This window comes from Pan paniscus, chromosome 19, assembly GCF_029289425.2.
Source record: "Pan paniscus chromosome 19, NHGRI_mPanPan1-v2.0_pri, whole genome shotgun sequence".
Taxonomy (NCBI): domain Eukaryota; kingdom Metazoa; phylum Chordata; class Mammalia; order Primates; family Hominidae; genus Pan; species Pan paniscus.
In genome coordinates, this window is record NC_073268.2 from 80,606,429 (window position 1) to 80,631,327 (window position 24,899).

Below are 24,899 nucleotides of genomic sequence, written 5' to 3' on the forward strand. Positions count from 1 at the left end.
TGTGATGATGAAGTATGCCTTTAGTCCCAGCTACTGGGGAGGCTGAGGCAGGAGGATCACCTGGGCCATGGAGGTCGAGGCTACAGTGCTCACCACAAGTTTTTTGCCCCCAAAAAACTTGAGTTTCAGCCCAAACACCATTCCCATTGAGTAGCAAGCAACTTTGAGCAAACATCTCAGCTTCTCCCTCTGTAAATTCCAACAGTAAGGCTCTTCTAGCACTATGTACAAACAAGTATTTTCAGCCTTCCTACAAAGAGACAGACTACCTTTATAGTTACAGTTTCCTTTTTATTTATTTATTTATTTTTGACAGGGTCTTGTTCTGTGGCCCAGGCTGCAGTGCAGTGGTGTGACCATGCCTCACTACAGCCTTGAGCTCCGGGGCTCAAGCACTCCTCCTGCCTCAGCCTCCCCAGTAGCTGGGACCACAGGCACGCCCCACCATATCTGACTAGTTTTTAAATTATTTGTAGAGATGAGGACTTGCCATGTTGACCAGGCTGGGTTTTTTCATGTGTGAAACAGAACACGTCACAGGGTCATTATGAGGATGGAGTCAGCTGGCCCATCTAATAAACTGACCTTTAACCAGGAGGTACTCAGTAAGTGCTAGATTCTTCTCTTTGGAACTTGAAAGACCAGAGGAGAGCCCAGCAAACTCAGAGAAGCAGGAAAGACCATTCATAGGATGTTGTTCCTGGGTGCTGACGCCCCACAATTGGGGCTAGTCCACTCCTGGGATGGCCAGCAAAACTCACTTATTCACAGCTGTGGACTGACAGAGCAAGAATCAGGAGAAATAGATGGGTTTCGTCTGACCTGCTAACCTTCCACTAGATGGCGTCATTGTCAAGTGTCTGTAATTTCAAAAGCGCTAGGGAAGAAACTGACTGCCCATTAACTGTTTATGCCTTAACACTTTATTTTTATTTTCGCTTGTTTTTCTTTTGAGTCACTTGAAATTAAATTTAAAAAGTTGAGGCCAGGCGCAGTGGCTCACTCCTGTAATCCCAGCACTTTGGGAGGCTAGTGTGGAAGGATCACGTGAGCCCAGGAATTCAAGACCAGCCTGAGCAATATAGTGAGACCTTGACTCTACAATAAATACAAAAAATTAGCCAGGTGTGGTGGCGCGCACCTGTAGTCTCGTCTACTCAGGAGGCTGAGGTGGGAGGATCACCTCAGCCTGGGAGATGGAGGTTACAGTGAGCCAAGATCACACCACTGCACTCCAGCCTGGGCTACAGAGCAAGACCCTGTCTCAAACAAACAAGCAAACAAGCAAAACAAACAAACAAGAAACAAGTTCACTCAGGTCAGCTGATGTAGTCTTCCCAGAATCCTCAGCACCCCCTTCCCTGAAGGGGGTCTGGAGATCCACTGGCATCACTTTGGGACCTAGGGAGTGCAGCATTCTCCCAGGCGGCAGCCCAGGCCATTCCGGATACAAGACAGCAAGACAGAGTCACCAGAGCCCTTACTTGTCCCCTGTCCCTACAAGGAAACCCAAAGCCTTCCTTCCTTCCTTGTGCTCAGCCCGTGGTAAACACCCAGATTTTCTGGAATCGTCTTCTCTCCACTAACAAAATCTTGACAAATCATCTCTTAGGATAGGTCACTTCTGCCGGCAGCTAAGGGCCTACCCAGATCCTTATTGGCTTTGGTTTAAAAGGGTAATTTCAGCTGGGCATGGTGATGTACCCCTGTAATCCCAGCATTTTGGGAGGCTGAGGTGGGAGGATCGCTTGAGCTCAGGAGTTCAAGACCAGCCTGGGAAATATAGCAAGACCTCATCTCTACTAAAATTAAAAAAAAATCAGCCGGGCATGGTGGCAAGCACCTGTAATCCCAGCTACTCCGGGAGGTGAGGCGGGAGCTTGATCCTTTAACCCTGTGACCATGTCAGGGTACTTTCTCTTGGCTTCTGCCATCTGAAGGGTGGGAATTTTGGAGGTTCATATCATATTTAGCTCTAAAAATTAACTTGAGCAGCTAAAAGCCTTTGCAAGCTCGAAATTGACTGCTTTAGGCTCCTTCTAGGAAGAGTACTAGAAATTGCCCGGCACCCTAGCTAAGTGGCTAAGCCCTTATCTTTTTTTTCACAGTGGGGGCCTCGGTTCAATTCCCGGCTTAGGGAATAAGTGCTTTCTGGTTTGCTGTCTGTGTGACTTTTGCCAGTTATTAATTATCTTCCCCACCATGAACAACTTCTGACTTCCCATCTTGAATTTTCCTTTCTCTGAGCTACATTTGGCGATTCTAGATCTTGTAACAACTGCTTACCACCTCTTTGAAAATACCACACACACCGGGCACAGTGGCTCATGCCTGTAATCCCAGCACTTTAAAAGGAGGCCGAGGCAGGTGGATCCCTAAGGTCAGAAGTTTGAGACCAGCCTGGCCAACATGACAAAACCCCCGTCTCTACTAAAAATACAAAAATTAGCTGGGCATGGTGGCACGTGCCTGTAATCCCAGCTACTGGGGGGCTGACGTAAGAGGATAGCTTGAGCCTGGGAGACAGAGGTTGCAGTGAGCTGAGATCGTGCGTGCCACTGCACTCTTTGAAAATACCACACATGCCGGACACAGTGGCTCACACCTGTAATCCCAGCACTTTAAAAAGAGGCCGAGGCGGGTGGATCCCCTGAGGTCAGAAGTTTGAGACCAGCCTGGCCAACATGAAGAAATCCCGTCTCTACTAAAAATACAAAAATTAGCTGGGCGTGGTGGCGTGTGCCTGTAATCCCAGCTACTAGGAGGGCTGACGTAAGAGGATAGCTTGAGCCTAGGAGACAGAGGTTGCAGTGAGCTGAGATTGTGCGAGCCACTGCACTCTCGCCTGGGCAACAGACCAAGACTCCATCTCAAAAAAAACAAAACAAACAAACAAACAAACAAAACAAAAAAATGCACATCCATAGTTAAGTCATAATCCTAGTTAAGTCTTATTGGTTTCACCTGGAAGGTTACCTTTGGTAAAGTCCAAAAGCCAGGAATATTGGCTATTTGTCCTGGCTAGAGTGGTAATAAGAGATTTGGTTAAAAGTCAGGCTCTGCTCTGTTTTGCATTGTGTTACCTGATGTTTTTTACATTTAGGGTATGAGAGATTACATTATGAGAGAGCTTTTAGCCTTAATGTGTAACAACTAGGTAGGAAATATACTTCAAGGGATGGCTAATGGCAGTTATAGGGGAGTACTCAGTTCTTTGCATGTTTGGATCAGAGAAGCATGCTCTTGACCACCTAGAAGGTATGGAAACATACCCACCCACCCACACTGAGAGATAAGACTCCTGTAAGGGATAGCCTGATTCCCTTTATTTGGGGATCCAAGCCTGCTTATTAGTCCCTAGAAACTGCATACTTTCCTGGCCCTGTTCCTTAAAAGGCTCCACCCTAAAGCCAGTAATTAACTGAGGTCTTTTTTTTTTTTTTTTTTTTTTTGAGACAGAGTCTTGTTCTGTCTCCCAGGCTGGAGTGCAATGGCATGATCTCGGCTCACTGCAAACTCCACCTCCCAGGCTCAAGCTATTCTCCTGCCTCAGCCTCCCGAGTAGCTGGGATTACAGGTGTGCACCACCATGTCTGGCTAATTTTTGTATTTTTACAAAATTAGGGATGGGGTTTTGCCATGTTGGCCAGGCTGGTCTCGAACTCCTGACCTCAGGTGATCTGCCCACCTCAGCCTCCCAAAGTGCTGGGATTACAGGCGTGAGCCACCGCACCTGGCCTTAACTTACATCTTTAAAGAACTCTCCATGTGTAAGATTTTCCTGGCCGTCTTGAAACTGCCTTTGCAAAACTATGACTGAGACCGTGAAAAAGATCTAACTTAATCGACTCCATTTGCTTCTAACCTCCAATCTGTCCGTGTCCTTTCCTAGGCAGGCTGAACTAACTTTGGGAGAAACTTGGTTTATAGTTTACAACAAAGATAAGTTGGGTGCAGTGGTGGCTGGGTGAGGTGGTTTACGCCTGTAATCCCAGCACTTTGGGAGGCTGAGGCGGGTGGATCACCTGAGGTTAGGAGTTCGAGACCAGCCTGACCAATATGGTGAAACCCTGTCTCTACTAAAAATACAAAAATTAGCTGGGTGTGGTGGCGGGCACCTGTAGTCCCAGCTACTCGAGAGGCTGACACAGGACAATTGCTTGAACCTGGGAGGTGGAGGTTGCAGTGAGCTGAGATCCCGCCACTGCACTCCAGCCTGGGCAACAGAGCGAAGACTCCATCTCAAAAACAAACAAACAAACAAAGACAATAACAGCCCTTTCCCAAAGCAGACCTCCTTCTTGCCTGGGGACTAGATTGCCTTTGTAGGACTAACATTAGCCACAAGATTAGAAATTATGGTTTAAGAGTCATGCAGCTGGAGGCTGCAAGATTCTGACCCTCCCTAAACTGCTCCTAAGATCAGTGCTTGAGGTATTTTGCAGACCCTGCTCTTGATGGATCAGCTGGCACCACCCAGGTCAATAAACTGACTCATCTGATCTTGTGGCCACCACCCAGGAACGCAGTGCAAGAAGACAACTTCTACTCCCTGTGGATTTCATTCCTGACCAATCAGCACTCCTGGCTTCCTGGCTTGCCCCTACCCACCCTTAAAAACTGTGCTCCCTGAATGCTTGGGGAGACTGATTTGAGTAATAATAAAACTCTGGTCTCCTGCAGAGCCGGCCGTGTGTGAATTACCCTTTCTCTATTGCAATTCTCCTGTCTTAATAAATCGGTCTGTCTAGGCAGTGGGCAAGGTGAACCCACTGAGCCGTTACAGTCTTAACTGCAGTTATTCACACCCTTTTCCTTGGTTTGAGTAAAATATAGATTTATTATTGGAAAGGGGTCTCAATCTAGACCTCAAGGAAGGGTTCTTGGATCTCACACAAGGGGTAATTCAGGGTGAGTCCACAGAGTAAAGAGAAAGCAAGTTTTTATTAGGTAAGTAAAGAAACAAAACAATGGCTACTCCATAGGCAGTGCAGCCCTGAGGGCTGCTGGTTGGCTATTTTTGGAAATTTCTTAATTATATGCTAAACAAGGGATGGATTATTCATGAGCTTTCTGGGAAAGGGGCAAGGAATTCCTGGAACTGAGGATTTCTCTTCCTTATAGACCATATAGGTTAACTTTTAGACATTGCCATGGCATTTGTAAACTCTCATGGCACTGGTGGGAGTGTCTTTTAGCATGCTAATGCATTATAATGAGCATATAATGAGCAGTGAGGACAGCCAGAGGTAGCTTTCCTCACCATCTTGGTTTTGGTGGGTTTTGGCAGCTTCTTACTACATCCTTTTTTATCAGCTGGGTCTTTGTGACCTGTATCTTGTGCTGATCTTCTGTCCTGTGACTAAGAATGTCTCTCTGGGAGTGCAGCCCAGCAGGTCTCAGCCTCATTTTACCCAGTCCCTATTCAAGAGGGAGTTTCTCTGGTTCGAATGCCTTTGAAACATTTGCTAAATGCTTTAATATCATAAACTGCTTTAACTTTTGCTTTTTTTTTTTTTTGAGACTGGAGTCTCGCTGCGTCACCCAGGCTGGAGTACAGTGGCTCAATCTCAGCTTACTGCAGCCTCCACTTCCTGGGTTCAAGCAATTCTCCTGCCTCAGCCTCCTGAGTAGCTGGAACTAAAGGTATGTGTCACTACGCCTGGCTAATTTTTGTATTTTTTTAGTAGACTCAGGGTTTCACCATGTTGGCCAGGACGTTTCTTTAATTTGATAATTGTTCATCTTACCTGCTTTGGAGTCATTAGATTCTAAATAAGCCCCATTAGATTCTAGATAATGCCTAACCTCCTAGGAATGCACCCCAGCAGGTCTCAGCCTCACTTTTCCCAACTCCTACTCAAGATGGAGTCATTCTTGTTCCAGTGCCTCTGACACACTCCCCCTCCCTTTTACAAGGAGACTTTTCATCCTAAGTGTTGTAGAGCGATGGGATCCATCATCTGTAATTTCTTTAGGAGAAATAAGGGTGATGACATTCCTGCCTAACTATTAGTTTGTCTTGTATTCAGGGTAGAGAGAAGCTTAATCAGAGAGCATTGGTATGGTCAAGGCCATTCATAACTCTGAGTTCTGACAAAAGGTGATATTTAGAAGATTAACAAGTGTTCAATTTAAGAAATTATCTAAAGTAAACCAAGTAAGGAGGCTTTCCATGAACTAGACAACTGTTGGAACCAAGGTGATATGGAGTCGCTAGCCAATTCCATCTGTCCCAGAATTAGATATTGATCCAGATTTTTTTTTTTTTTTAATTGAGACGGAGTCTGGCTCTGTCGCCCAGGCTGGAGTGCAGTGGCGTGATCTTGGCTCACTGCAAGCTCCACCTTCTGGGTTCTGGCCATTCTCCTGCCTCAGCCTCCTGAGTACCTGGGACTACAGGGGCCTGCCACCACGCCCTGGCTAATTTTTCTATTTTTAGTAGAGACGGGGTTTCACTGTGTTAGCCGGGATGGTCTCAATCTCCTGACCTTGTGATCTGCCCGCCTTGGCCTCCCAAAGTGCTGGGATTACAGGTGTGAGCCGCCACGCCCAGCCAATCCAGATTTTTATATTACTCATTCCTCTCTTTTCCTGAGCAGCTGCCAGAAATCACTGGTTGGTTCCCAGGAATAAGCAGGGTCAGTTTAAATTGCAGAAAAAACTAAAAAGATTTTTTGGCTTTTTATTAGTTCAGTCTATGCAGTTAGTTCCTGTTTTGCTCAATGCTTATAGACTCATTTTCCAAGAGAGTCTTGGAAGTTCTTTCCTCTCCTTTTTAGTGGCAAACTTTCCAAAGTTATCAGAAACTTGCATTTAAGAGTCCTTGTCAGAGTTCTATAGCTGATTATAAGCCACCTTTTGAAGAGGATCAAAACAAGACAATTGTCTGTAGATGATGTGAAAGGAAAATAAACCTCAGGACTCTGAAATCACTAAGCAAAATGGAAAAGTCACACTGGGAACTGCGTCAGGCAAACCTGCCTCCCATTCTTAAATAAGATAGCTACAAAGATTAAAAAAAAAAAAAAGCCATATACCTCCCTTACAATTTGCCCACAAGTAAATTCCTTGTGGTTCTCAAGATCTTTACCTTAGAACATTCTGTTGAATTTCACCCTGGCAATGTAAATTGATAGCTTATTTTCACAGGTGCAGGACAAAGAGTAGAACTCAAAGTCATCCCTCTGCTCACCTGAGACAGATGCATATCTGACTGCTTCCTCTGCCCTACTGTTTACATTAGCATATGTAAAAATGCAGATTCACTGAGCCAGACATGGCATAAGTGGCTATTCATCTACTCCCCTGCCTTATGTAAACTGTGTATTCAGTGAAAGGCTGAGCAAAGACTCAGAAAGATGCAACCATTTGTCTCTTATCTACCCAGACATTTAAAAAATTTTTCCTCTTCCCCCAATATCCATCCTTCCCCTTTTAAATATTGAAGCCCTCAAAATCTTTGGAGAATGGCACAGTTTCCCAGGTGCATGTCCTTAACCTTGGCAAAATTAACTTTCTAAATTGATTGAGACCTGTCTCAGATACTTTTAGTTAACAATGACAAAAAGTCTTAGGGCAGCCACGGTTAAAGACACAATTGACTAGGAATTTTGGTTATTTCTGTGGCATACAACAATTTTACATAACAGTTATAATTACTGATAGCACACAATAAGTCATGTCAGAATTACATGAGTTTCCCATAATTTTGGAGCATACATCAATAACACATTCATACAAATAAAATCCAAAGAAAGCCAAACACTGTTTTATATTTGACAGCTTTCTGTATGATTTTAATATACCAAATAAGCCACATATTTCATTTTGAACTTATGGAACTTAACATCTAAAAGGATTAATCAGGTCGGAAAAAGACATAATTTAGAATTTGATTTTGGAAAGTTTGTCAAATATCAAAGATTTAAAGCACTTGATATTATAAAATAAAATCCCAGGACACCACAAGTCATTTATTTAGTCAAATTGATGACTCAAAGATTTTTAAAAGACAAAAACTTTTACTCATTGATAGCGGGAAGACAGCTTTCCAAACAATGTCTTTTTTTCTCCCTTCTTTTTCCTGTAGCGTATTTAAAAGCGAAGAAAAATCTTTCATTGTCTTTTAATATTATGTGAAAATGTTGTTCAAGAGAGAAAGCTAAATTTCACTTTTGCATTAATGTACTATTAACGTCAAACCCAATTATTAATTAAACCTTATAGACAAATCTATACAATCTTAATGTTTCACTATGAGGTAAGATTCTCATAAACCTTTTACAAGATTTTTTCTTTTTCTTTTTCTTTTTTTAAAGAACAGAAGTTCCAAGGAAAACTGTTGTGCTTTTATTTCAATGTTCGATTTATTGAAAAAACTGAATAATACCCCCTTTAACTTTAGCCAATATGTTCACACATATAATTTCTTTATGAGATTAACCTTTCACAACCATCCACAACTTGCTGAAACCTCAGCTTTATCCTATCTAAATTTTACAGTCCTTTTTTTTTTTTTTTCTTTTTTCTTTTCTCTTTTTGAGACAGAATCGCTTTGTTGCCCAGGCTGCAGTACAATGGTGTGATCTCGGCTCACTGCAAATTCTGTATCCTGGATTCAAGAGATTCTCGTGCCTCAGCCTCCTGAGTAGCTGGGATTATAGACCTGCGCCACCATGCTTGGCTAATTTTTGTATTTTTAGTAGAGATATGGTTTTGCCATGTTGCCCAGGCTGGTCTTGAACTCCTGGACTCAAATGATCAAGTAACCTGCCTCAGCCTCTCAAAGTGTTGGGATTTATAGGTGTGAGCTGCTGTGCCCGGCCAAAACAATCCTTTAACCCTCTAAACTAGGCCAAAAAATCCACATTCCCATGCCATCTTGTAATCTTTTGCCAAAAACATTGTACTTTCCTTACACACCTTGTATGCCTATGTCCCAGTGTTAACTCTTAGCAACTTTTATTTTTGGTGAAAAACTTGGCAAGTACCGAGTATGGTACCTAGGACAGCAGGCAGTAGTGCAGATAAGGTGTGACTCTTTCTAGCATAGCCAGGGGGCATGGCTACCCTCATATATCCCCAGGCCTTCCCTAGTCTCTAATGGTTCCAAAAGCCACAGAAGCAGTTTATGTAGTTTAGTAAACACAGTATCTGACCTGCCTAACTTAGACCAAATGTTTAAATTTTGAAGACATTTTTATTTTACCAATAATCTTTAAAACTATCTTTATCTCCCAAAGATTAAAGTCATGGGAACTAAAAGGCATTAAAATTTCTACTTTCCTGAGAAATATTTGATTTAAGTGCTTATTTTTCTTTAAACCAATTACTTAGAGATCTTTTATATAAACATTATACACACAACACATATAAATATGCACACAGATGGAAGAGCTTTTTTTTTTTTTTTTTTTTTTTTTTTTAAAGACAGAGTCTCACTCCGTCACCTAGGCTGGAGTGCAGTGCCATGATCTTGGCTCACTACAGCCTCAACCTCCCAGGTTCAAGCAATTCTCGTGCCTCAGCTTCCCGAATAGCTGGGATTACAGGCGCCCGCCACCACGCCCAGCTAATTTTTGTATTTTTAGTAGAGATGGGGTTTTGCCACGTTTCCCAGGCTGGTCTCGAACTCCTGTCCTCAAGTGATCCACCCACCTCGGCCCCCCAAAGTGCTGGGATTACAGGCATGAGCCACTTGGCCCAGTTTTTAAGTTTTTTAACTGGATTGCTAGCTTCGGGTTGGAGCCCTTTGAGGAACAGGGCTAGGAAAGCATGCAGCTTCCAAGAAGATGAGTCTCTGATCCAAACATGGAAAGAACCGAGTATTCCCCATAGCTGCCATTAGCCATCCCTAAAAGTATATTTTCCACCGAGTTATTACATACCGAGACTAAAAGCTCTCCCAGGTGAAACCAATGAGCCTTAACTAAAGTTACAACTTAATCATGGGCATAGGAGGTATTTTCAAAGAGGTGGTGAGCAGTTTTTATAAGATCTGGAATCTCCAAAGGTAGCTCTGAGAAAGGAAAATTCAAGACAGGAAATCTGATGGGCCAGCTTGAATAGTGGGCTTATAGGGGTCCCAAGTCCACATTCTATCCTGTGGTACCCCTCTCTTCATGACAGAACAACACAGAAAGACAAATTCATGACACAAGGTACACCAGATTCACTACAGCCTAAGACTAGCCTCACAAATCATTTTTCCTATTAATCAAAACCTTGCAGAGGAGACAGACACTATTTTTTTAACCATTTATTCAACCAGTTTGCACACAGAGAGAGGCCAGAAGTTTGACTGGTAAGAAATTTTGTATTTTTATTTTTTTTTAGACAGGATATCTCTCTGCCACCTAGCCTGGAGTGCAGTGGCAAGATCTCTGCTCACTGCAACCTCCACCTCCCAGGTCCAAGTGATCCTCCCATCTCAGCCCTCCGATTAGCTGGGACTGCAGGCATATACCACCATACCCAACTAATTTTTGTGGGTTTTTTTGGTAGAGATAGGGGTTTCACCATGTTGCCCAGGCTGGTCTCGAACTCCCAACCTCAGGTGATCCTCCCACCTCAGCCTCCCAAAGTGCTGGGATTACAGGCATGAGTCACTGCACCTGGTCTCTGACTGGTAAGAAATTCTTACCCTTTTGCCAGCATGCCAAGTTTCTAGGTTCCCTTTCTCTGTATGACTTTGATGGCCCTGCTTGCTGTGCCATAGCTATGGGGGCCAAGCCATGTGACAAAAGAAAATCATCTTTTTCTGTTTCATGGAACCATAAGCAAAAGCCTCTCAGTTTTGCAAGATGCTGCCCAAAAGGCTGCATGGAGAAATCGAATTAACGTTTTTTCATTCTGGCTGGAGCAAAATACATGTGACAAAACAGCTACCCCGCTGAGCACCAAATATCAGCCTGGCAAGGCTCAAACTTGCCCCTGTTGGCCCCTGTCATCTTTGATCTACTCAAAGTGGGGTGGAAGGACCTCCAAACCAGGAGTTTCAATATGTGGTCTCTGGGCAAGATGGAAGAGTGGACAGTCACCCTGAGTGACAGAAAAGATAGAAAAGGGAAAGGAAAGGAAGACAGAGAGAGGAAACTGGAAGGAGAAAAGCATTGCTTGTGGCAGAGAAAGGGAGATGAGAAGCACCAGGAGGCCATAGAAAGATCCACCATCACAGCAACACTGAAACAAAAGTTCAGGCAACTGCTTGTCAGTAACGAAGGGATCTTTTCCAGGAGTCCTGTCAGCTCTCAATTTTCCCCTTTGATGGAGGAAAAAATTTACCCTCAGTCATCAGCAAAGAACGCAAGGTGGATTAACCCAAAGAGAATAGCTGTTAGCATCTCATAATGCCAAATCCATTTTTTTTTTTTTTTGAGACAGTCTCACTCTGTCGCCCAGTCTGGAGTGCAGTAGCACTATCTCGGCTCACTGCAACCTCCACCTCCTGGGTTCAAGTGATTCTCCTACCTCAGCTTTCCCAGTAGCTGGGATTACAGGTGCACACCACCATGCCCAGCTAATTTTTGTATTTTTAGTAGAGACGGGGTTTCATGATGTTGGCCAGGCTGGTATCGAACTCCTGACCTCAAGTGATCTACCTGCCTCAGCCTCCCAAAGTACTGGGATTACAGGCGTGAGCCACTGCGCCCGGCCACTAGATCCATTTTTAACTAAGAGGGGCTTTACTGAGGGGGACCTCTAACCCCCTATGTCTTAGGGGGGAATCTAACCCTTCGAAGTTGGGCTTCTAACCCAAATTTTTGTCCCTTAACCGGGATAAAAGCTACCCACTACTTACCCAAAGTTGGCCAATTAGTGCTGCACAGATGATTTTCCTTTGGGCCAAGGGTCTCTCTGGTAATGTCTTTTCGTGGTTTGCCAGGAAGATGTTCCTGGAAAGGGGTCCCAATACAGACCCCAAGAGAGGGTTCTTGGATCTCACACAAGAAAGAATTCCGGGTGTGTCCACAGAGTACAGTGAAGGCAAGCTTATTAGAGAAGTAAAGAAACAGAAGAATGGTTACTCAAGAGGCGTAGCAGCCCAGAGTGCTGCGTTGGCTGTTTTTATGGTTATTTCTTGATCGTATGCTAAACAATGGGTGGATTATTCATGAGTTTTCTGGAAAAGGGGAAGGAATTCTTGAAACTGAGGCAGTCTATATAACTTTCAGACGTTGCCATGGTATTGTAAACTGTCACGGCAGTGGTGGGAGTGTCTTTTAGCATGTTAATCCATTATAATTAGCATATAATGAGCAATGAAGAGATTCCAGAGGTCACTTTACTTGCCATCTTGGTTTTGGCAAGTTTTGATTGGTTTCTTTATTGCATCCTGTTTTATCACTTCGGTCTTTGTGACGTATATCTTGTGCGGATCTCCTGTTCTGTGACTAAGAATGCCTAACCTGGGAATGCAGTCCGGAAGGTCTCAGCCTCATTTTACCCAGCTCCTATTCAAAAGAATAGTTGCTCTGGTTCCAGCACCTCTGACACATTTGCTGAATGGTTAAATGCCATAAATTGCCTATTTAATGTGATAATTGTTCAACTTACCTGCTTTGGAGCAAAGGGCTGAGGAAGTGGAGTTAGCTATGCCCCCTAGCTATGCTGAGAAGAGTCAGACCTTATCTGCACTTCTTAGCAGGTGTTCTAGGCGCCACACCTGGTACATAAATAGAATCTCTTACTTGCTAGGTTTTTCACCAAGAATAAAAGTAACTAAGAGGTAATATTATAACATATGTAATTGAGAGTACTGGAGAAACAGTTTCACATGCAAGGTATGTAAGGAAAGTAGAATGTGTTTTTGGTAAAGAAGATATGGGAATGTAGGTTTTTTGGCCTAATTTAGAGATTTAAAGGATTAAGTTTGATAGAATAAAGCTAAAGTTTTGAGTAAGTTGTGAAAGGTTTGTGAAAGATTAATCTTATAAAACAAATTCTATGTGTGAACATATTGGCTATAGTTAAAGGGATATTATTCCATTTTTCCATAAATTGAACATTGAAATAAAACCACAACAGGGTTTTCATAGGGCATTGATTTGATCCTTCTTTTTTTGACACAGAGTCTCGCTCTGTTGCCCAGGCTGGAATACAGTGGTACAATCTGGGCTCACTACAACCTCCATCGCCCAGGTTCAAGCGATTCTCATGCCTCAGCCTCCCAAGCAGCTGGGATTACAAGTGTGTACCACCATGTCCGGCTAATTTTTGTATTTTTAGTAGAGACGGAGTTTCACCATGTTGGTCAGGCTGGTCTCAAACTCCTGATCTCAAGTGATCCATCCACCTCAGTCTCCCAAAGTGCTGGAATTACAGGCATGAACCATTGCGCCTGGCTGATTTGATTTTAACAGAAAATTGTAAAGGGTTATAAAAGGTTTACGAGAATCTTACCTTATGGTCAAACTAAATGAAATTAAATAAATTTGTCTATAGCTTTTATTAAGAATTGGGTTTGACATTAATAGTACACTAATGCAAAGGTGAAATTTGGCTTTCTCTCTTGAACAAAATTTTCATGTAATATTAAAAGATAATGAAAGATTTTTGCTTGCCTTTTGAATAAACTACAGGAAAAAGAAGGGAAATTAAAAAGACTTCTTTTTTGGAAACCTACCTCTTCCTCTATCAATGAGTAAAAGTGTTTGTCTTTTTAAAATCTTTGAGTTATCATTTTGGCTAAATAAATGACTTATGTTGACCTAGGATTTTATTTTATAATATCAGTATTTTAAATCTTTGATACTTGACAAACTTTCCAAAATCAAATTCTAAATTATGTCTTTTTTTGACCTGATTAATCCTTTTAGTTATTAAGTCCTATAAAATCCAAAATTAACATATTTGGACCAGGTACAGTGACTCATGCCTGTAATCCCAGCACTTTGGGAGGCCAAGGCCAGTGGATTACTTCAGGCCAGTAGTTTGAGACCAGCCTGGCCAACATGGCAAAACCCCATCTCTACTAAAAATACAAAATAAATAAAATACAAAATACAAAATAAATAAAAATACACAGCCAGTCAAGGTGGTGTGTGCTTATAGTCCCAGATACTCAGGAGGCTGAGGCACAAGAATCACTTGAACATGGGAGGTGAAGATTGCAATGAGCCGGGATTATGTACTGCATTCCAGCCTGGGGCACAGAGTGAGACTGCGTCACTGCACTCCAGCCTGGGGGACAGAGTGAGACTGTCTCAAAAAATCAAAACAAAACAAAACATATTTGACCTATGTGGTATATTAAAATCATACTGGAAGCATTGTCAAATATGAAATGGTGTTTGGCTTTCTTTGGGATTTATTTGTATAAGTATGTTATTGATATGTAGTGCAAAATTATGGGAAACTCCTATAGTTCTGATATGAGTTAGTGTAAGTTATCAGTAATAATTTTTATGTAAAATTGTTGTATACCACAGAAGTGACCAAATTTCCTTGTCAATTGTGTCTTTGAATGTGGCTCCCCTAAGACCTTTTGTCATTCACAGACAATTACTGTCTTGTTTTGATCCTGTTCAAAAGATGTTTTATAATTAGCTATAGGACTCTGACTCTTAAATCCAGGTCTCTGCTAAGTTTTGAAAGTGTGCCATTAAAGTAGAGGGGAGAAATTTCCAAGACTGTCTTGGAAAACTAATGTGTTCATAAATATCAAGCAAAACAGGAATTAATTGCATAGACTAAATTAAAAAAAGACCAAAATAATCTTCTTACGACTTTTTGCTTCAAACATTGCTGATCCTTTCTGTTTTGTTTTTCAGAGTCAAGAAAACTCTTCTTTTGAATTATTTACAGCTTTTAACAATTGAGTAAAGTATACTCCTACGAGCAAAATTTGGAGCATATTTCTTTCTCTCTACCTGATTTTTCCGGAATCTGGAAACTATTTGTGAGTGTTCATGAGTGTTTTTTGTTTGTTTGTTTGGTGGGTTTTTTGTTTGTTTGTTTGTTTGTTTGGCCAGGGCCTCTCTCTCTCATCCAGGCTGAAGTTCAGTGGCATGATCACAATCATCACAGCTCACTACAGCCTCAGCCTCACAGGCTCAAGTGATCCACTCACCTCAGCCTCCCAAGTATCTGGGGCTACAATTGTGTGTCACCACGCCCAGCTAATTTTTTATTTTTTTTTTTGTAGAGATGAGGTCTCACTATGTTGGCCAAGCTGGTCTCAAACTCTGGGGCACTAGTGGTCCTCCCACATCAGCCTCCCAAAGTGCTGGGATTGCAGGTGTGAGCCACCACATCTGGCCTAGTATTCTTAACTTATGGCAATATAGCTATTTGCATAAGTGCAATAAGAATCTGTTTTTCTTTTGTATCAGGTTATTTTATCTGGCGTGCTTTCAAATACAAACAGACTGCTTTAAGGAATCAAAGTTGACATCTCAAGCCAATAAAAGCCCCTTAGGAAAACTGCCATCATACCTTGTCTACACAATCCCTGTACAGGGTTTCTGACCTGTGGCAAGTAAAGAATGTCACTTTCTGACAGGCCCAGAAGCCTCAAGTTATCTTGGGACCTCAAGAAGAGAGAAATTTACCAACTCATATAGGTATTTGCAGGCACAGATTAATCAGTGGCTGGGCTCAAGGCCTTAAAAACTCCAATCTAAGAGTCCTTACAGAACAAAGTTACATCAAAGCCAATTTTATTTTTCTATTATGATTATGATTATTATTATTGAGATGGAGTTTTGCTCTTGTTGCCCAGGCTTGAGTGCAATGGTGTGATATCTGCTCACTGCAACCTCCGCCTCCTGGGTTCAAGCGACTCTCCTGCCTCAGCTTCCTGAGTAGCTGGGATTACAAGCATGCACCACCACGCCCAACTAATTTTGTATTTTTAGTAGAGACAGGGTTTCTCCATGTTGGTCAGGCTGGTCTTGAACTCCTGACCTCAGGTGATCTGCCTGCCTCAGCCTCCCAAAGTGCTGGGATTACAGGCATGAGCCACCGTGCCTGGCAATCAAAGCCAAATTTAAAAGAAGCCTATATAGCAAATAATTATTCTTGCTGCACATTATGCCAATAATGTGCCAAGTATCATAAGACTAAAGCCTGTTTTGCAAACAAATCAGTCCTATCATGATTTGTTTTAACTTAATAAAAATGGAAGATGAGAGAGAGAAAAAATTGTGTATCAAAAACTATGGTATACCTTGATATGGTTTGGCTGTGTCCCCACCCAAATCTCATCTTGAATTCCCACACGTTGTGGGAGGGACCTGGTGTGAGGGAATTGAATCATGGGGGCAGGCCTTTCCCATGCTGTTCTCTTGATAGTGAATAAGTCTCATGAAAGCTGATAGTTTTATAAGGGGGAGTTTCCCTGCACAAGCTCTCTCTTTGCCTGCTGCCATTCATGTAAGACGTGACTTGCAGCTCCTTGCCTTCCATCATGATTGTGAGGCCTTTCCAGCCCTGTGGAACTGTAAGTCCATTAAAACTCTCTTTCTTTTGTAAATTGTCCATTCTTGGTTGTCCTTATCAGCAGTGTGAAAACGGACTAATACATATCTGTTATTAGAGTCTGGTCTCATCCATTGTTTTTGAGTTTTTTCTGCTTTTTAAATTTTATTTTTTGAGACAGAATCTCACTTTGTCACCCAGGCTGGAGTGCAGCGACATGATCTCGGCTCACTGCAACCTCCACCTCCTGGGTTCAAGTGATTCTCATACCTTGACCTCCCGAGTAGCTGGGATTACAGACACCCACCACCACACCCAGGTAATTTTTGTATTTTTAGTACAGATGGGGTTTCGCCATGTTGGCTACTCTGGTCTTGAACTCCTGGCCTCAAGTGATCCACCTTCCTCAGCCTCCCAAAGTGTTAGAATTACAGGTGTGAGCCATCACACCTGAACTTTTCTGCTATTTAGACTGACCCTGATTATTTTTGTGAACCAACGAGTGATCTCTGTCTGCTGCTCAGCAGAAACAGGAGGAATGGGCAATGTAAAAATTTGCATCAGGTTTATAATTCTGGGCATGCATTGAGATTGGCTAGCAACTCTGTATCAGCTTGGTTCCAACAATTGCCCAGTTCATGGAAAGCCTTCCTATTTAGTTTACTTGGAATTATTTTATCTATTTTGTTTTACTATTATGGAATATATGGCTGTTGTACTCTTTGTGTAGGAATGCAGGATAAACTTACTCAACATTTTCTTTTTTTTTTTTTTTTGAGATGGAGTTTTGCTCTTGTTTCTCAGGCTGGAGTGCAATGGTACAATCTTGGCTCACCACAACCTCCGCCTCCCATGTTCAAGCGATTCTCCTGCCTCAGTCTCTCAAGCAGCTGGGATTACAGACATGAGCCACCACACCTGGCTAATTTTGTATTTTCAGTAGAGATGGGGTTTCTCTATGTTGGTCAGGCTGGTCTTGAACTCCTGACCTCAGGTGATCTGCCTGCCTTGGCCTCCCAAAGCACTGGGATTACAGGCATGAGCCACTGTGCCCGGCCAACATTTTCTTAAATTGAATACTTATTAATCTTCCAGGTACCACCTTTTTGTCAGAACTCAGAGTTATGAATGGCCCTCACCATACTAATGCTTTCTGACTGAGCTCCTCTCTACCCTGAATAAAAAAGACCCTAATAGTTAGGCAGGAATATCACCACCCCTATTCAGCCCAAAGAAGTTACTGATGATGGATCCTCCTCCCTCTACAACACTTAGTTCCCTTGTAAAAGGGAGGAAGAAATGTGTCAGAGGTGTTGGAACAAGAGTGACTCCATCTTGAACAGGGGCTAGGTAAAATAAGGCTGAGACCTGCTGGGCTGCATTCTCAGGAGGTTGTGGATTCTTAGTCACAGGATGAGATAGGAGGTTGGCACAAGATACAGGTCATAAAGAACCCACTGATAAAACAGCATGCAGTAAAGAAACCAGCCCAAACCCATTAAATCCAAGATGGCAACAATAGTGACCTCTGGCCATCCTCACTGCTCATTATGCTAATATAATGCATTAGCATGCTAAAAGACACTCCTCCCACCAGCACTATGACAGTATACAAATGCCATGGCAACGTCTAGAAGTTACCCTATGTGGTCTAAAATGGGGAGGAAACATTAGTTCTGGGAATTCCTCACCTCTTTCCCAGAAAACTTAGGAATAATCAACCCCTTGTTTAGCATATGATCAAGAAATAACCATAAAAATAGCCAACCAGCAGCCCTCAGGGCTGCTCTGCCTATGGAGTAGCCATTCTTTTGCTTCTTTACTTCTCTGATAAACTTGTGTTCACTCTACTCTGTGGACGTGCCCTGAATTCTTTCTTGTGTGAGATCCAAGAACCCTTTGCTGGGGTCTGGATCAGAACCCCTTTCTGGAAACACTGTAGATAACATCACTATTGTGAAACCTACAATTGGTGTTTTGGAGATCTTTCAGACTGACCCCACCTGGACCCATGACTCATGAGTCAGCTGATCTTGTGGCTCCACGCAGAGGTGGACTCAACTCATGAAGACTGTTTTCCACACCCCTATGATTTCATCCTCAACCAATCAGTAACACCCATTCCCGAGCCCCCTGCCCACCAAATTTTCCACAAAACCCTTAACATCATAGCCTTCAGGGACATTGATTTGAGTAATAAATTTCATTTCCCCTGTGGTGTGGCTGACCTCACGCTGAGTAAACTCTCTTTTTGCAATGCTATCATCTCAGTGAATTGATTTTTGTTTGTGCAGCAGGCAGGAAGAACTCATCAGGCAATTATACCTTCACCAGATGGTATTTATCAAAGTTTTGTAGAAGAATAAAGTTAAACCAATGAATTAGATAATTTTTGTTATTGAGAACTATTAGATATTTTATATCTAATATTTTACTATTAGATATAAATATCTATATAGATATAGAATCTAATATATAGAACTATTAGATATTTTATATATATATAGTGTATTAGTCCATTTTCACACTGCTATAAAGGACTACCTAAGACTGGGTAATTTATAAAGAAAAGAGGTTTAGGTTGGGCAAGGTGGCTCACACTTGTAATCCCAGCACTTTGGGAGGCCGAGGCAGGTGGATCACCTGAAGTCAGGAGTTTGAGACCAGCCTCACCAACATGGTGAAACCCCATCTCTACTAAAAATACAAAAATTAGCTGGGCGTGGTGGTGGGCACCTGTAATCACAGCTACTCAGGAGGCTGAGGCAGGAGAATCCAACCCAGGAGGTGGAGTTTGCAGTGAGCCAAGATCATGCCACTGCATTCCAGCCTGGGCAACAATAGTGAAGCTCTGTTTCAAAAACAAAACAAAACAAAAATAAAAATCAGCTGGGCATCATGGTTGGCACCTGTAATCCCAGCTACTTGGGAGGCTGAGACAGGAGAATCACTTGAGCCTGAGAGGTGGAGGTTGCAGTGAGCCAAGATTTTGCCACTGTACTTCAGCCTGGGTGACAGAACAAAACAAGACTCCATCTCAAAAAAAAAAAAAAAAAGAAAGAAAGAAAGAAAGAAAATAAAATAAGTTTAATTAAGTTGCAGTTCCACATGGCTGGAAGGTCTCAGGAAGTTTACAATCATGGAAGAAGGGGAAGGTGAAGAGAGTACCTTTTTCACAAGGTGGCAGGGGTTGGGGGTAACCACCACATACTTTTAAACCATCAGATCTTGTGAGAACTCACTATCACGAGAACTTTATGGGGGAAACTGTCCCCATGATCCAATCACCTCCTACCAGGTCCCTCCCCTGACACTTGAGGATTACAATTCAAGATGAGATTTGGGTGGGAACACAGAGCCAAACCATATCATTCCATTCCTGGCCCCTCCCAAATCTCCTGTGCTCTCACATTTCAAAATACAATCAGGCCAGGCATAGTGAGTCATGCCTGTAATCCCAGCAGTTTGGGAGGCCGAGGCAGATGGATCACTTGAGGTCAGGAGTTCGAGACCAGCTTGGCCAACATAGTGAAACACCATCTCTACTAAAAATACAAGAATTAGCCAGGCATGGTGATGTGCACCTGTAGTCCCAGCTACTCAGGAGGTTAAGGCAGGAGAATCGCTTGAACCTAGGAGGTGGAGGTTGCAGTGAGCCAAGATTGCACCACTGCACTCCAACCTGGGCAACAGAGTGAGACACTGCCTCAAAAAAAAAGAACCACAATCATGCCTTCCCAACAGTCCCCCAAAGTCCTAACTCATTTCAGCATTAACCCAAAAGTTCAAGTCAAAAGTCTCATCTGAGATGAGGCAAGTCCCTTTTGTCTATGAGCCTGTAAAATCAAAAGCAAGTTAGTTACTTCCAAGATACAATGGGGGTACAGGCAGTGGGTAAATGCTCCCATTCCAAGTGGGAGTAATCGGCCAAAACAAAGAGGCTACAGGCCCCATGCAAGTCCAAAACCAACAAGGCAGTCATTAAATCTTAAAGCTCCGAAATAATTTTCTTTGACTCATGACTCACATTCAGGGAATGCTGATGCAAGAGGTGGGCTACCAAGGCCTTGGGCAGCTCCACCCCCCATGGGTCTGCCAGGTACAGCCCCCACAACTGCTTTCACAGGCTGGCATTGAGTGCCTGCAGTTTTTCCAGGCACATAGTGCAAGTTGTCAGTGGATCTACCATTCTGGGATCTGGAGGATGGTAGCCTTCTTCTCGCAGCTCCACTAGGCAATGCTCCAGTGGGGACTCTGTGTGGGGAGCTCCAACCCCACATTTCCCCTCTGCATTGCCCTAATAGAGGCCCATGAGGGCTCCACCCCTGCAGCAGACTTCTGCCTGGATATCCAAGCATTTCCATACATCCTCTGAAATCTAGGCGGAGCTCAACTCTTGTCTTCTGTGCACGTACAGGCCCAATACCACATGGAAGCTGCCAAGACTTGGGGCTTGCACCCTCTGAAGCAACAGCCTGGACTGTACCTTGGTCCCTATTAGCCATGGCTGGAGCTGGAGCAGCTGGGACATGTGGCACCATGTCCTGAGGCTGCACAGAGCAGAAGGGCCCTGGGCCTGGCCTGGAAAACCATTTTTCCCTCCTAGGCCTCCAGGCCTGTGATGAGAGGGCTGCCATGAAGATTTCTGAAATGCCCTGGAGATATTTGCCCCACTGTCTTGGCTATTAACATTCAGCTTCTCTTTACTTATGCAAATTTATGCAGCCCAGTGGCTTGAATTTCTCCCCAGCAAATGGGTTTTTCTTTTCTACCACAGGGTCAGGCTGCAAACTTTCCAAACTTTTTTTTTTTTTTTGAGATGGAGTTTCATTCTGTTGCCCAGGCTGGAGTGCAGTGGTGCAATCTCGGCTCACTGCAACCTCCTCTTTCCAGGTTCAAGCAATTCTCCTGCTTCAGCCTCCTGAGTAACTGGGACTACAGGTGCGCACCACTGCACCCAGCTAATTTTTGTGTTTTCTTTTTTTTCAGAGGCAGGGTTTCACCTTGTTGGCCAGGCTGGTCTCAAACTCCTGACCTCGTGATCTGCCCACTTCAGCCTTCCAAAGTGCTGGGATTACAGGCATGAACCTCTGTGCCTGGCCCCAACTTTCCAAACTTTTATACTCTGCTTCCCTTTTAAATATAAATTCCAATTTCAGATTATCCCTTTGTAAATGCATGTGACTGTATGCTGTTGGGAGTAGCCAGCCCACTTCTTGAACACTTTGCTGCTTAGCAGTTTCTTACTCCAGATACCCTAAATCATATTCGTCAAGGTCAAAATTCCACACATCCTTAGGGCAGGAGTAAAATACCACAAGTCTCTTTGCTAAAGCATAGCAAGAGTGACCTTTACTCCAGTTCCCAATAAGTTCCTTATCTCCATCTGAGACCCCCTCAGAGTGGATTTCATTGTCCATATCACTATCAACATTTTGGTCAAAACCATTCAACAAGTCTCTAGGAAGTTCCAAACTTTCCCACATCTTCCTGTCTTCTTCTTGGGTTTGTTTTTGTTTTTTGAGACAGAGTCTCACTCTGTTGCCCAGGCGGGAGTGCAGTGGCATGATCTCAGCATACTGCAACCTCTGCCTCCCAAGTTCAAGCAATTTTTATGCCTCAACCTCCTGAGTAGCTGGGATTACAGGCATGCACCACCATGGCCAGATATTTTTTTAATTTCTAGTAGAGACATGGTTTCACCATGTTGGCCAGGCTGGTCTTGAACTCCTGAGCTCAAGCAATTCTCATACCTTGGCCTCCCAAAGTGCTGGGATTGTAGGCATGAGCCACCATGTCCAACCATCTTCTTGTCTTCTTCTGAGCCCTCCAAATATTTCCAGCCTCTGCCCATTACCCAGTTCCAAAGTCACTTCCACATTTTCAGGTATCTTTATAGCAGTACCCCACTCCTGGTACCAATTTTCTGTATTAGCCAGATTTAACACTGCTATAAAGAACTACTTGAGGCTGGCCATGGTGGCTCATGCTTGTAATCCCAGCACTTTGGGAGGCTGAGGTGGGCGGATCATGAGGTCAGGAGTTCAAGACCAGCCTGGCCAACATAGTGAAACCCCATCTCTACTAAAAATACAAAAATTAGCTGGGCATAGTGGTGGGTGCCTGTAGTTCCAGCTACTTGGGAGGCTGAGGCAGGAGAATCACTTGAACTCAGAAGGTGGAGGTTGCAGTGAGCCAAGATTGCACCCCTGCACTCCAGCTTGGGCAACAGAGTGAGACTTTGTCTCAAAAAAAAAAAAAAAAAAAAAAAAGAAAGGACTACTTGAGACTGGGTAATTTATGAAGAAAGAGGTTTAATTGAGTCACAGTTTTGCACAGCTGGGGAAGCCTCAGGAAACTTATGATCGTGCCAGAAGACAAAGGGGAAGCAAGCACCTTCTTCACAAGGCGGCAGGAGAGACAGAGACAGGGGGAACTGCCACACTGCCACACACTTTTAAACCATTGGATCTCATGAGAACTCACTATCACAAGAAAAGCATGGGGGAACCACCCCCATGATCAAATCACCTCCCGCCAGATCCCTCCTTCAACACTTGGGGATTACAATTCGAGATGAGATTTAGGCAGGGACACAGAGCGAAATCATATCATTGGGTATATAAAATTTTCAAACAGCATCATCATTCGAGCTAGAACATTTTTTTTTTTTTTGAGACGGAGTCTTGCTCTGTCACCCAGGCTGGAGTGCAGTGGCGCAATCTTGGCTCACTGCAACCTCCGCCTCCCAGGTTCATGCCATTCTCCTGCCTCAGCCTCCCGAGTAGCTGGGACTACAGGCGCCTGCCACCATGCCCAGCTAATTTTTTTGTATTTTTAGTAGAGACAGGGTTTCACCATGTTAGCCAGGATGGTCTCGATCTCCTGACCTTATGACCCGCCTACCTCGGCCTCCCAAAGTGCTGGAATTACAGGCGTGAGCCACTGCGCCCAGCAAGCTAGAACATTTTTAAATTTTGTAATTGTTATTGTTCATCAGGAGTTGAGGATTTAACACCATGAATAATACTATTAGTATGAAGAGAAATTCCCTTTTTATGGAGAACATATATTACCCAGTGGCCATCAATTTGAAAGAACTTATTGGAAAATTCGAGGCCCATGTTAAGTCATGCCAGGATTCTAAAGACCACACCATCCACTTCTTTTTCTTTTCTTTTTTTCTTTTTTTTTTTTGAGACAGAGTTTCACTATTGTTGCCCAGGCTGGTGTGCAGTGGCGCAATCTCAGCTCACTGCAACCTCTGCCTCCCGGGTTCAAGTGATTCTTCTGCCTCAGCCTCTCAAGTAGGTGGGATTACAGGCATGCGCCACCACACCCGGCTAATTTTGTATTTTTAGTAGAGACAGGTTTTCTCCATGTTGGTGAGGCTGGTCTCGACTCCCGACCTCAGGTGATCTGCCTGCCTCGGCCTCCCAGTGTGCTGGGATTGCAGATGTGAGCCCGGCCATCCATTTCTAAACATCAACAAAACCTTGGAAAATATGAGAATGGTGTGATTAACAATTTGTATGAAAACTTCTATCTCTTGATAAGTATAAGTAGTTTTGTAATATAGGTCAGTTAGAGACAAAGTGGGGGCAGTGGTGAAATCTATTTTTAAATCTTTTATTTATGTCTTGAGTTATATATTTATGTTCTCCTACTGATTGTTGTTATTTTTTAATAGAGACAGAGTCTTGTTTTGTTGCCCAGGCTGGTCTAAAATCCTGGCTTCAAGGAGTCCTCCAGCCTCAGCCTGCCAAAGGGGTGGGATTACAGGCATGAGCCACCTTGCCTGGACAGTAAATATTTTTTATAATACTTCTGCATTTCTCATTAGAAGTTTGTGAGGATTAAATGAGATTATCAGTATGAATCTCTTAGCACAGCAAAAAGGAATATAGCAACTTTATTGTGTGTTACTATATTTACCGTCAGTCTTATCAATATGGTAAATTACTGCAGACCTCAACAACATGGATTTGGCATGATTTTGAGAAATGTGTCAGGTCTATGGGGAAAATGTTTTCTTTTTCAATTTAAGACTTCACCTCTGGTTTATTATGCCACTTTTTTTTTTGTAGTTGTTGTTGTTTTGGTTTTGGTTTTTTAAGACAGTGTCTTGCTCTGTTGCCCAGGCTGGAGTGCAGTGGCACAATCACAGCTCACTGCAGCCCTGACTTGTCAGGCTCAAGCAATCCTCCTGCCATGGTCTCCCAAGTAGCTGGGACTACAGGCACGTGCCACCAAGCCCAGTTAATTGTTTCAATTTTTTCAATATTTTTCAATTTTTTTTTTTTTTTTAGAGATGGGGTCTCACTCTACTACCCAGGCTGATCTCACACTCCTAGGCTCAAACGATACTCCTGCCTCCTACTCAGCCTCCCAAAGTGCTTGGATTACAGGCATGAGCCCCCATGCCCAGCTGATTAATATTATTCCACTTTTGACAAATCCGTCTTCCACGGCCTTGC

General features: G+C 43.2%; 1 protein-coding gene across 1 annotated transcript in view; it reads right to left on the reverse strand.

The window, feature by feature from the left end:
• The window catches only part of PECAM1 (platelet and endothelial cell adhesion molecule 1), a 108,899-nt gene extending 96,810 nt beyond the window's left edge, over nt 1-12,089 (reverse strand). Inside the window, exon 1 of the mRNA XM_034942725.3 lies at nt 11,804-12,089. The gene's annotated coding sequence lies outside the window, so the exon portion shown is untranslated. The remainder of the gene's footprint in view (nt 1-11,803) is intronic.
• Between the last annotated feature and the right edge of the window lie 12,810 nt (nt 12,090-24,899).